Source organism: Osmerus eperlanus, chromosome 15, assembly GCF_963692335.1.
Source record: "Osmerus eperlanus chromosome 15, fOsmEpe2.1, whole genome shotgun sequence".
NCBI lineage: Eukaryota > Metazoa > Chordata > Actinopteri > Osmeriformes > Osmeridae > Osmerus > Osmerus eperlanus.
This window is the reverse complement of record NC_085032.1, coordinates 9,541,986-9,553,245: the sequence shown is the minus strand read 5'-3', so window position 1 is coordinate 9,553,245 and position 11,260 is coordinate 9,541,986. Positions and strand designations below refer to the sequence as shown.

Here is an 11,260-nt window from a genome sequence, read left to right as displayed (position 1 = left end):
TCCTAAATTAATTACTTCAAGAGGCAAATTACCACATTCAGTTTTTGTCAAACACCCTAATAGCAATGTCCTTAAAATAATGTGGAACTGTGATTTATTTTCCTCTTTTTTTCCTAAAAGGATTAAAACATGCTATAAACACCTGAGAGGTGGATTTGTGGAGGAAGTAGAACCTGTTTAAACTTGCTCTGGTTTGGAGGCATTCTGGGTCAGGTGACAATGCCGGTTCCACAGATTTCAGAGAAGGGTGGAGTGGGGCTGGGTGGGGCAGGACATAAAAACGTCTGTGATTTTTCACCACTCCCCCCCCCCCCAACAAAAAAATTAAAGTGGTTGATTGAAACAGTTGAAATAAGAAAGAGTGAGAGAGACATTCAGAGAGAGAGAGAGAGAGAGAGTTGGAGAGGGAAAGAGAAAGTAAGCGGGTTAGGAAAAAGATGTAGAAATCCCTATGAGCAGTGGAGCGTTTATCAGTGGATATATTTCGGCAACTAGTTGGCAAGTGTGCAATGAAGCCTGCCACGGTATCACAGCGCACTGTGGCTTTTAATAGGAACACGGCTTAAGAGGCCCTAACATCTTTCGTTTCACTTGAAGTTGTCACTCAGTAATCCCTCGGCAAAGTGTAATGCGGCCGGATTAGCAGCACAACCCCAGATTTTCAAATTATCATCAGAAAAACCCGCTGAATGATGTTGCTAATAGGAACCAAATTATGCAGAAAAAGGAAGCGGAAGCAATCCCACCCTCCTTCTTTTTTGCCTTTTGATTTGTCATGTTACTTTCTCTCTCCCCCCCCCCTTTCTCTTTCAGAGCATTCAAATAAGCAAGCCACGACATTCATGTCCACTAGTGTTGGAGCTCAGGAAGAAGAAAAAGAGGACGAAGAAGAAAAAGAGGACAAAGGAGAAAAATAAACTTCTGGATGATGACATGGTAGTAGGAGTCCATCTGTGGCATAGTCCCAGCCTAATCCCTCTTTCCTTAGGGAATGACACTGTGCAACACAGACTCCCACTGACTGCCTATGTCAACAGCCACAGGAATGGAAGTGGGAGAGGAGGAAAGAGAGAGAGGACTCCCTCCAAGGCCAATTCCCACAGCTCCCATTTCCCAGGCAGCGAGAGCCATCTAAATCACAGACCAGGAACGCAGCCGCACAGAATTCCTTATGATCACCAAGTTGGGAGGGTTGGAGTTTGAAGATGAAATTATTTCAACACTTGCCTTTTCCTTTTCTCAAGTAAGTTCTCAGACTCTCAGCAAGTCCTGCGAAGACAAGAGACCGCAAAGATCAAAACCACCCTTAAATCTCTTCACTAAATATGTATCAATCCATTTTCTGCTATATTAAATTGACTGGAGAAACACTTTGTGTGTAAATATATACGTGTGTGTCTGTCTTTGTGTGTGTGCATGAATATGACTATACATCAGTATAATGTACAGTATGTATACTGCCACATAATGTTATAAGACTGTAGGTTGACTGTTTGAAAATCGTCCGGTCAGTACCTTCACAGTGTTTAGCTGGAAGGAGGACCAACACATTCTGGACGTTCCACTTTTTCAGTTGGTTTGGAAGAACAGACACAGCCAGGGGACAAGGAGGAGGAAGGAGGAGTAGGAGGGAGGAGCAGGAGGGAGGTGGAGGGGATGGGTGTAGACTCATCCTGCCCTCAGAGCCCCATTGGGCTGGCTGTCACAGGGAACGTGATTTACGATGCCATCAAACTTGACCAGTTTTCTTTCTTATGTTACTTTACAAGGGGTCACTGTGTTGTTGTAGATATCTTCATCCCTCTCGATACCTTCACAACTCAACAAAATATATAAATAAATAAAAACACAGGTCAAGGGTGAAAGGTATGTGATAATGAATGTGTCAAAGACATTCATTTGCAAATACATTTGAAAGAGCATTTGCATAACACAGACTTTTAGATGTTGCAGTGAGATGTCGGTGACCATATTAGGACAGTGTTTCACAGTAAAAAATCAGGTATGGTCAAAGAGCCTTTAGATCTTAACACCAATTACTGCAGATTAACCTGCAGCACTGCACATCTCTTGAGCTGGAATATCTTTGACTTTGAACCTACAGTGTCTGAAGAAACTGCTGAACGAATACATCCTCCCCTCTCGTCTGAACGTCAGCCGATGATGAAAACTCTTCCACACACCTTGCAGAATCTCGACTATTGGGAAGTTAGCTGTAGCGCCATTTGATAGCGACTTATTTCTCCGCCAGTGCGATTTCAGGACAAACTATGGAAGTGAATGCAACATGACAAACTATTTAGATGTGTGTCAAATTCATTTCCCATCCTCCCTTGACGGAGTCACACGGCCGGCAGTCATCTGCGGTGGTGCTCTGACTGAGGGAGAGAGAGAGGGAGGGAGAGAGAGAGCATGAGGGATGGAGAGGGGACTCTCTCTGTCAAAGGAGATGGCTTGGCTTCACTGATTAGCTACGCTCACTGAGTATGCCCAGTTGCCTAGCCCACGGTTAAAGGGTTGGAATGGATTCTGGTCTGTGTGTGTATTTGTGTGTGTGATGGGATGGGGGACTGAGGGTGTTGTGGAGGGGGTGTTTGCAGAGCCGAGGTTGCATGCTAATAAACACATGGTGTCACAGAGTCATGCAAATATAAACTGTCCCTGGCCGTTCCTCTTTGCATTTTATTTGCTCCTCGGCTGCATGACTGTCACTGTTTTTTTCCCTTCTAAAAAGTGCTTACTGTTTTTAATGCTTGGATTCATACAGCAACCAGAGGGCATCCAGGTATTGCTGATTATGGTCAGGCCTACTACATGATAGCTACAGGACTATTGAAATCTCAAAGGGTTGTCAACATCAAGGACTAATCACAAAATGAATATATTCAATAATAAACAACTGGTTTTTGTGACTCACTGACTAATTATTACATGTCCTGCTGTCTTGCTGTGTTGAGAGAAATTATCAACTGTTGCCAACACATTATTCAGGATCTGGGAAAGATTACCCTTCTGGCCCACTAAGCCATTGACAACCCTTTAAAATATTCTCATTGACTTATGTTCTGATCAGTATGAGTAGTGGTGACAATTTTGTCAGCACAGTTACGTTGATTATTGCACCAGGTCAGACAATGTTGATCTTGTTTTGGTCCCAAGGAGAAGTCTCACTCCACATCACAGAATCTTTCTGCACTATTTCTACACAATCCTCTTTTATGGAACCATTCATAACTGTACTCTAAATGAATAAATGTTTACATAAAAGTGGTCATGGTATGGTGCTTGTGTTGTTATAAGAATGTTAACTAAATGTGCTTCATTACTTTCTACTACAGTACCATCCCACTAAAGGGCATGAAGCAAGGTCAAAAGGGTCATCTTAATTACTCTGAATTACTACAGAAAGACACATACAGTGTGTTCAGTGTGTAGAAATAGGGCTGTAACACAAGGACGAGCAAAGACCTTGTCAGTTTTCAAATGAGCTAGGACTTCAGAAGACACCCTAACATGGAACTACTGCTAGTTCTCTTGCTGTTAGCATGCATCTGTCCTGCCTAATTGGCCTTTAAAAGAAGCTTAGAATCTTCTAACATATCTGGGCCATTAAGGCAAGTCCATACACAGTATATGGGAGTTTTCAAGAGGGCCACATTGGCACAGTAATCCACGCTAAGACCTGTTCCTTTACTCATTATACAGAGATGGCCAATTGGGGACATTTCTGTAAACAAGTGGCTGGCAACTAAGCTCATGCTACTTCCTATTGATTAACAGATGTTTAATCAACTGAGACGGTTGTGTAGATCTAGTTATTTACTTACTCCCGAACCCAGGTCTAATCACTTTAGTAAGGACCAAACTTGCACACAGCAGAGCTCAACCGGAACAACCGTGCAACTGAACAATCCCCCACACTGACATGAATCTATCATCTGCCAGAATGTCCTTAAGAGTTTTATGGAGATTGCTGTCGAAGCTGGAGTGAGTCAGTGATCTTACTTTTGTTGTTTTAACCATTTGAAGTTCCCTCAGTGTTGGATATTTTACAGAGCCTGGGGTTCAGATGATACTGTTATAGAGATGAAAGCGAAGAGCTATTAGAGCCAGCATGTATGCATCATTTGTTATTTCATCAATTAGAATATCTACTTAGCCAATCAAGACCGATGTGTGTCAACGCCTTTTGCAGATTGAAAACATTGCGCCCTTCTTACTTCATCATTCAATCTAGAATAACTACAGGTACGCAGATTCATCCTGAGTATGAAAATACTTTCTGACAATCGTATCATCCTTTAATTCTTCGTCACTCTGACTGGCACAGGTTTGATCTTAGACCTACTTTTTCCGTGTGGTGCTTGATAGGAGATTTGAGACGTTATATACAATGCAAATCTGTATGTTGGGCACAGTTAGATCATGTAGAATGTTATGATCTCTATGCGTGGGTTTTTGTGGTTGTGTGAATACCTATACATAATACAGCCCAGAGTCTGCAATTTATGATAATCTTGTGAGAAATCTCAATGCACATAAATAGTGCATTGATTAGCAAATAAATTGAATTTCAATCTCAGTCTTAATGTGTTGGTTTTCTACCTTGTCAGAAATACTTGAATTGGCAATGGCTATTTTTACCTAAAGGGTAAAAACGGGGTTACATAGCTTAGTAAGTAGTCAAGTTCAATATACAATGACTGTTTGGCCACACAAATATCTTTAGGTCAAACACAAAGACGTCATAGGTCAAACACAAAGTGTGTCGTCAGCGGGGAAAAATACAACTTTTGGCTGTTCATTTGAAGGATAATCACACTTCTGATGATTCATATAATAAGACCAGAATCTAAAAAGCTGACCAAATTTGTCTCAATCAGGGATGCTACCATTTAACTTAGCCATTCTCAGGGTTGATAACATTTTCTGATAATGACTGTGCATTCACTACACTTCAGCATAGTTTCACTCTGAATTTATGCAGAAGATACAACATTGCAACAGAGGGAAGATTTATACTAAAGGAGTTCTCCCTTGCAGCTAGAGCCAAACATTTACTGTGTTTTATTTCCCCCGAGGATTGTGGAACTATGTTGATAAAAACGTATATTCACTTCTCAGAACAAAAGCAGATGTGATGTTCTTTAAAAAGACTATGATAGCCCCAGATATGGGTTATTTTGACGTTGGCCTCCCTTTGTGTTTTCTTGTTCACTTGCTTGTAGTTTATTGATCTTTTCTGGGTTTCTTTCAGGGGTTCCATGTGGATAAAATGATACTTATTGATTCTCACTTTTTTTCTACTCCCTCAAAACAACCTGATCCATGACGATGCATGTAATATACTGTGATACTGAACATGAGTAACATTATGGGTCAGATTTTTTTAAATGACTATTCTTCACATATATTGCCACTAACACTGATAACAAGTGATGGAAAATGACTTGTTAAGGGACTACTCTCCAACCAAAATGTTCAAGAACAGAAGACAATTTCTATTCTTCCTGTCAACTGCTAGCTGTCAATGTAAAAACTAAAGGACATCCGCATCATGAAACGATGACATTCGTGTGAAGAATGAACAACCACACGGCCTACAGGATTCTGTCTGCAGGTAAAGTCAGGTGGTGTGGCGCTTTGGAAGTCCTGAAGTGACATGTCTAGCTGTCAGCTCCGAGGGCTACTCACTGTCAGCCGTAATGGGGGATGTTGAGCTGCCCTCTACACCTCTGTCCGAGTAGGAACGCCATCACAACCTCCCCTCTGGGGAGAAACTACATGGCGTCTGGGAGGTTCCATTTCACAATTCTGATGTTTACAACATTTTTGGTTCCACTTGTGTGAATGTGTGTGTAAAAAGACAGAGAGGGAAGGAGAGAAAAGCAAAGGAAAACAAGGGGGGGGGGGCAGAAAGAGCACAGAAAGAAGGAAACACAGACGGGCAGACAGACGGGCAGACAGAAAGACAAGCAAACAGACAGGCAGACAGACAGACGGGCAGACAGACGGGCAGACAGACGGGCAGACAGACAGATGGGCGAGCAGCAGACATACAGGAAGGTAGACATCCTGGCATCAAATCCCGGGGAAATTCAGAAACATTCACACAAAAAAGACAAAATGCAGAAGCTACCCAGACCCATTCAGTCGCAATGATGCGGTCAAGAGCTGCAGTCACTCATCTCAGACTGATCTCCTGATAGAACATGATGCCAGACACAGCAATCCCCCTGGCACAATGAATTCTACACTGGGCAACAGTTTGATGTTTGGTTGGGAGGACAGCACCAAAGTGGATGCTTGGAGGGGTTCCAGAGATGAAATACACGCAGCCAACAGTGACCATCGGTCGTGACTCAAACCCCCTAGGTGGTCACTGCAATGTGTGATCTAAAGAAAGGTTTAATAAAATGATATATGCAGCAATTGTGAAGGCTGCAATTAATTCTAAATCTTAAGATTTCGTTTTTGCTTGCCATTGCAATTCTCATTGAATATTAAAATGGGGAGGTATGATTAAAAGTCGTTGTTGATATATAAAACAAATGCTGCAACTGCAAAACTTAAATCACATAGGCTATGCAGAACCTATTGTTGTCTTGTTCTAAAGCGGCACTTTAATTGAAGAGATAACTCATTATAGTCGGGTAGATCATTTATTTCCCCCGTTAGGCTCTGTTCTTCCTTTCAAACTTGCCTCCTCAGAGCGGAAAAGCAACTCATTATTTTCTGTCGGCCAGTTCTTTTTTTCTGTTTAGGGGACTTGTGAATGGCAGCCAATAGGAGGTTAGAGTCCCTTCTGCTTCAGCCTCCCTGACATCTACGGCGAGAAGTGATGCAGCGCGAGTGAAACGCAGTTGAGGAACAGGCACAAAAGCTGCTTTACAACTGCTGCAGTGAACGGATACTCTAAGCTCCATCATACGCCTTGCTACCGGGGGATACCCTGCAAAATAGAACTTCATTGGCAGGTGAGTCCTTAGAGAAAATGTACTTTTCTCATCTCTTGTTGTAAATATCGTTGCTACTGTTGTGACTGGGCGGATGGAGTCGATATGGTTACTTACACATCGGGCATAGCTTTTTGAAGTCTGCAGTGTGTCCAGTGTCAGCGAGAGGTTGTTGACCGTTGCGCATTAAGTAACTGTAATAAGAATATCTCTTGAATTGTGTGACAACCACTGACATATAATGATGACCGGTGAGTTGATAATAACTTATAAGGATATGACGGGAAGTTAGTTAAACTGCTTATTTCTTGTCATTTTAATATATTTTATATTAATGCATACGCTACACTTTGATCGACTCAGAGCATAGGCTTATATTTTAAATTAGTGAAAGCAACATTTTCAGCGTGAAAGTGGATCATTTTTCTGTCCCATGACATCGCGTTTCATGCGACAATGATGTAGCTTACATTAAAAGAACCGTCACACACATAATTATTGTTCATGTCTGCATGCGAATTATGGATCTTTTGTTGGTAGAATTTAAAGTGTAAGTTAGCCTACATTTCGCTATCGACAAGCATCAAATGTAGACATCTACAGCGCTCTTCTTGAAATGTCTCTGTCGGTGGTCGCGTGTTGAAATTAACGGTATCGCGGGATGTGAATTGATCCAGGTAGGATGGGGCTTAGCCTATTGTGCGCTAATAATGTTGGATGCGTACCTGCCGTAACGTGCGATAAAGGCTTTACAAAAACGTACAGAACAGACATAGCCTTGTCGTTTGAATGGACTCCTAAAGTTTACCGAAGTTTTTATAGTTTTCTTTTTTCCCCCCAAAACAACAAAGCTATGTGAATAACAAAGGTAGGTCTAAGTAACATTATGTGGCTATGAATATGGAATAATGCAAATTACTGTTGGTTACACTATGTAAAGGTTGTATTCAGTTTGTCAAACTTAAGAAAATGTTGTCTGAGTGTGAATATGAATCTAGATAGAGATAGATACAGAGACAGCATGTGTGTCAGAGAGAGAGGGTGCAGAAATGATATAGAAATGGAATTTCACGACTCGCGATTTCATAAAGTTTGGCAGGCCTAGTCTCTAGATAGCTCCTGCTCCTTATTCCTCTGGCGTTCAGCCTTAGAAAATACGCCTGCAGGAGGCCAAGAAGTTATTTGGAAGAGTTGACAAACTACCCAGGGAAAATGCGGCAATAACGACTCAACACAAATCAAAATTACAAACATATAGACACTTTTACTGCGATAAGACGATCAAGGCTTTTAGAAATATCATGTCACCATTTATATTCATTTTGGCAGGCCATTAATGCTGATATTTGTCATAATTCATTTGGAATTTGAAAGCAACTTGTCTTCGTTTTGTTGTTGGTGACAGTTTGATGAAAGAACTGTGCAGTGTGATGACCTGAGTCTTTTGCACCAGAACAGGTTTCGTAGCTCAGTTTTTACATACGTGCTGGTTTGAAGTTCAGAGATGAAAGAGAGAGCAGCATAGAATCTCAGCCTGATCAAAGACCTACAGAAAACAGGGCAGGTACTGAATATTTAAAATCTCCACAAATATACTTTCCTGTGTGTGTGGGTGTATGTGTTTGTGGTGGCATGGGTGCTTATGCAGACATTAAAAGCAATAAAACATAATTTGATTTGACATTAATGAAAAAATAGTCTTCAAATGCCATTACCCTTCCCAAGTCTGCTTCGAACCTTCGAATCACAGATGTCAGCTATTTGTTTTTGTCTGTCATGATGTCTTATTCCCAGATCTCATTGTTCCATGGGTCATTTCACCATCGGCTTAGTGAAATGCCACAGGCTTCATGTTGGGATGTATGGCCACCACGCTGACTGTCTCTCCATCTGCCCATCGTCTCTCTCTCCCTTGCGTGTGTGGTGATGACATCACAGGGTGGTGGGTTTACCCGATGGCCAGGCCATGGTGACCAATGACCCGAGCTGATTACATTATGTGTGCTCCAGATGGGCTCCGTCATTCTGATGTGTCCTGTTCCACAATCATAATATTGAACCTTTCAAGTCCTCTCCAGTCTGCAGCATCTGGACCTAATGAAATCATATCTCAGTGGCCACTGTTTGAGAACACCATTTCCCTATGGGGGTCCTTTTTGTTTTCGAGAGGGGCAGACTGGGTCTTTGAAGTTTGTCACAGTATACCTTGGGGCATAAGTTTTTTTTTTTTTTTTTTTTGGTAGACAACCTTGATCATTTCACATAATATTCCGTCATGAACATGGCCGTGTTGACATGGTGCAGGGCTTCCTCTCAACACTTGACATGCATGATGTCTCTGTTGCTACAAATAGAACATGCGTCCATGAGGGAGGCCCCCCTGGTAGATGTTTGTGGGGGGGGGTCCACATGTAAGAATCAGTATGGATGGTTGGAACAGCTCTCAGAAGGTGTGTGTGTTTCTGAAGCATCACTGGCCATTAGTGTTGAAGTCATCAGTGGGATTGCAGCTTGATATCTAGTACTCGCTAATGAGACAGGATCATCCACAGAAGCTTCCATCTGGGTTTGGATAGAGAATGTTAATCAACATGCCTCCAGTCAAACAGAGAAATATAGATTTCAAACTCAAACACGGTTCCCTGATAGGAGGTCTGTTCTCTGTTAGACTCCGGCATCGGTGAAGGTGAATGTCCCCCCTTGAAGTTAAACCCAGGTCCCAGATCTCATTTGCAAGGACTAAGGGAGACAGGGCAGGGAGGAATATGCCACTCCTTTTTTGACAGGTTTCAGGAAAAGGAATGCTGGATGTTGCTGGATATTGTAGCATGCCACTGTAGAATCTGTTCAAATCCGTGGATAAAAGGGCCCTACTTTACGTCCGTTATCCGGTAAATACACAATGAGATGAGACCATCGTCACCTCACTTAACAATCGGTAATTATCTCCCCACTTTGTAAAAGGAGGACAGCAATTACACAGGAGCACGCTTGTTCATCTATTTTCATAGCTGTGTTGTTTTTCATAGCTGCTTCATTGTTGACCAACAATATGTGTATGCCTGTGTGTGTACATGCCTGTGTGTGTACATGCCTGTGTGTGTACATGCCTGTGTGTGTACATGCCTGTGTGTGTACATGTCTGTGTGTGCTGATATGGAAGTGTGCAAGGTGCATGCTTTGGTTCTTTTGGGGGGAAAACCATTCACACTGACTCCCATATAACACTATCATGGAGAATGTTAGGATGAAATCAGTTAGATGTCTCTGGGTCTAGAGACACTGCAAATTGCTGCCAACTTTGAATAATGCGTTCTGCCAACAGGTTTTTTGCCCTCTCTCTCACTGTGGCTCAGCTCTATAGCTCATCTAATTACTGTACGAGGAGTTTGAGAGACAGTCGAAAAATTCAGATACAGCGCTGGGTGGAAATGGGCCCTGGGTCAATTTAAGGCATTGTAACTGATTTACCAACAAAGCTTGCGAGAGTTTAGTGGATATATTTGCATAACTGGCTGTCCACCTACTCACACAAACATCAGACTTGTTGTGAGTTCAGTTACACACATACACGCATGCGATGCACATTTTTTCTCTATTGCTCTCAAAATGTATATCTCCCTCTCTCCCTCTCTCCCTCTCTGACACACTTACACACAGACTTGTATACCTCCCACACCCACATAAACCAACACACAAAGACAGCACAAAGCAGTGGGTCCACGGTTCACCACACGCTTCTCAGCACAATTTAACAAGATATATTAGTCATCCCTGAGGTAGCGTGGCTCCAGCCTTCCACAGGGTGCTGCAGACTGCTGTCTGACAGTGGGAGATAGTGATTTAGTACAAAGCCCTGTGGTCCACGGCACTATTTCAGAGTTGGGGGGGTAGTCACGCTAGCCAGCCATAGCCATGAAAGCGGATCGAGCCCATTCACTTGGCCACACTATAGGCTACTATATCCCATTTCTAACCCCTTTTGGTGCGGAAAGAGCATTTGGGGGTAGAGTGGTGCGGTCGAGGAGGTGTGGGCCAAAAATGATAGTGTTATGATCAGTGACCTTAAAATGCAGGTTGTGATAGGAAATCCCTAAAAAAGATGGCATGCGGTATGTATTTTCAGAGCCGGGGCACCTAAATGCATCTAACGGGGAACAAACCCCCGATTTAATCCTTGAAATAAAGAGCCACTGCCTCTCCCCATCCCACTCTGCTCCCTCGCAAGGTGCCGATTGACAGCGTGCGCACATTGACACCTACAGCAAACAGAGCATGCACAGTGCTCAGTGCAGACACGCACC

At 42.6% G+C, this 11,260-nt stretch overlaps 1 protein-coding gene across 1 annotated transcript in view; it reads left to right on the top strand.

The window, feature by feature from the left end:
- The first annotated feature begins 6,799 nt into the window (after positions 1-6,799).
- The window catches only part of LOC134035421 (cadherin-6-like), a 36,574-nt gene continuing 32,113 nt past the window's right edge, over positions 6,800-11,260 (top strand). The window contains exon 1 of the mRNA XM_062480432.1: positions 6,800-6,977. The gene's annotated coding sequence lies outside the window, so the exon portion shown is untranslated. The remainder of the gene's footprint in view (positions 6,978-11,260) is intronic.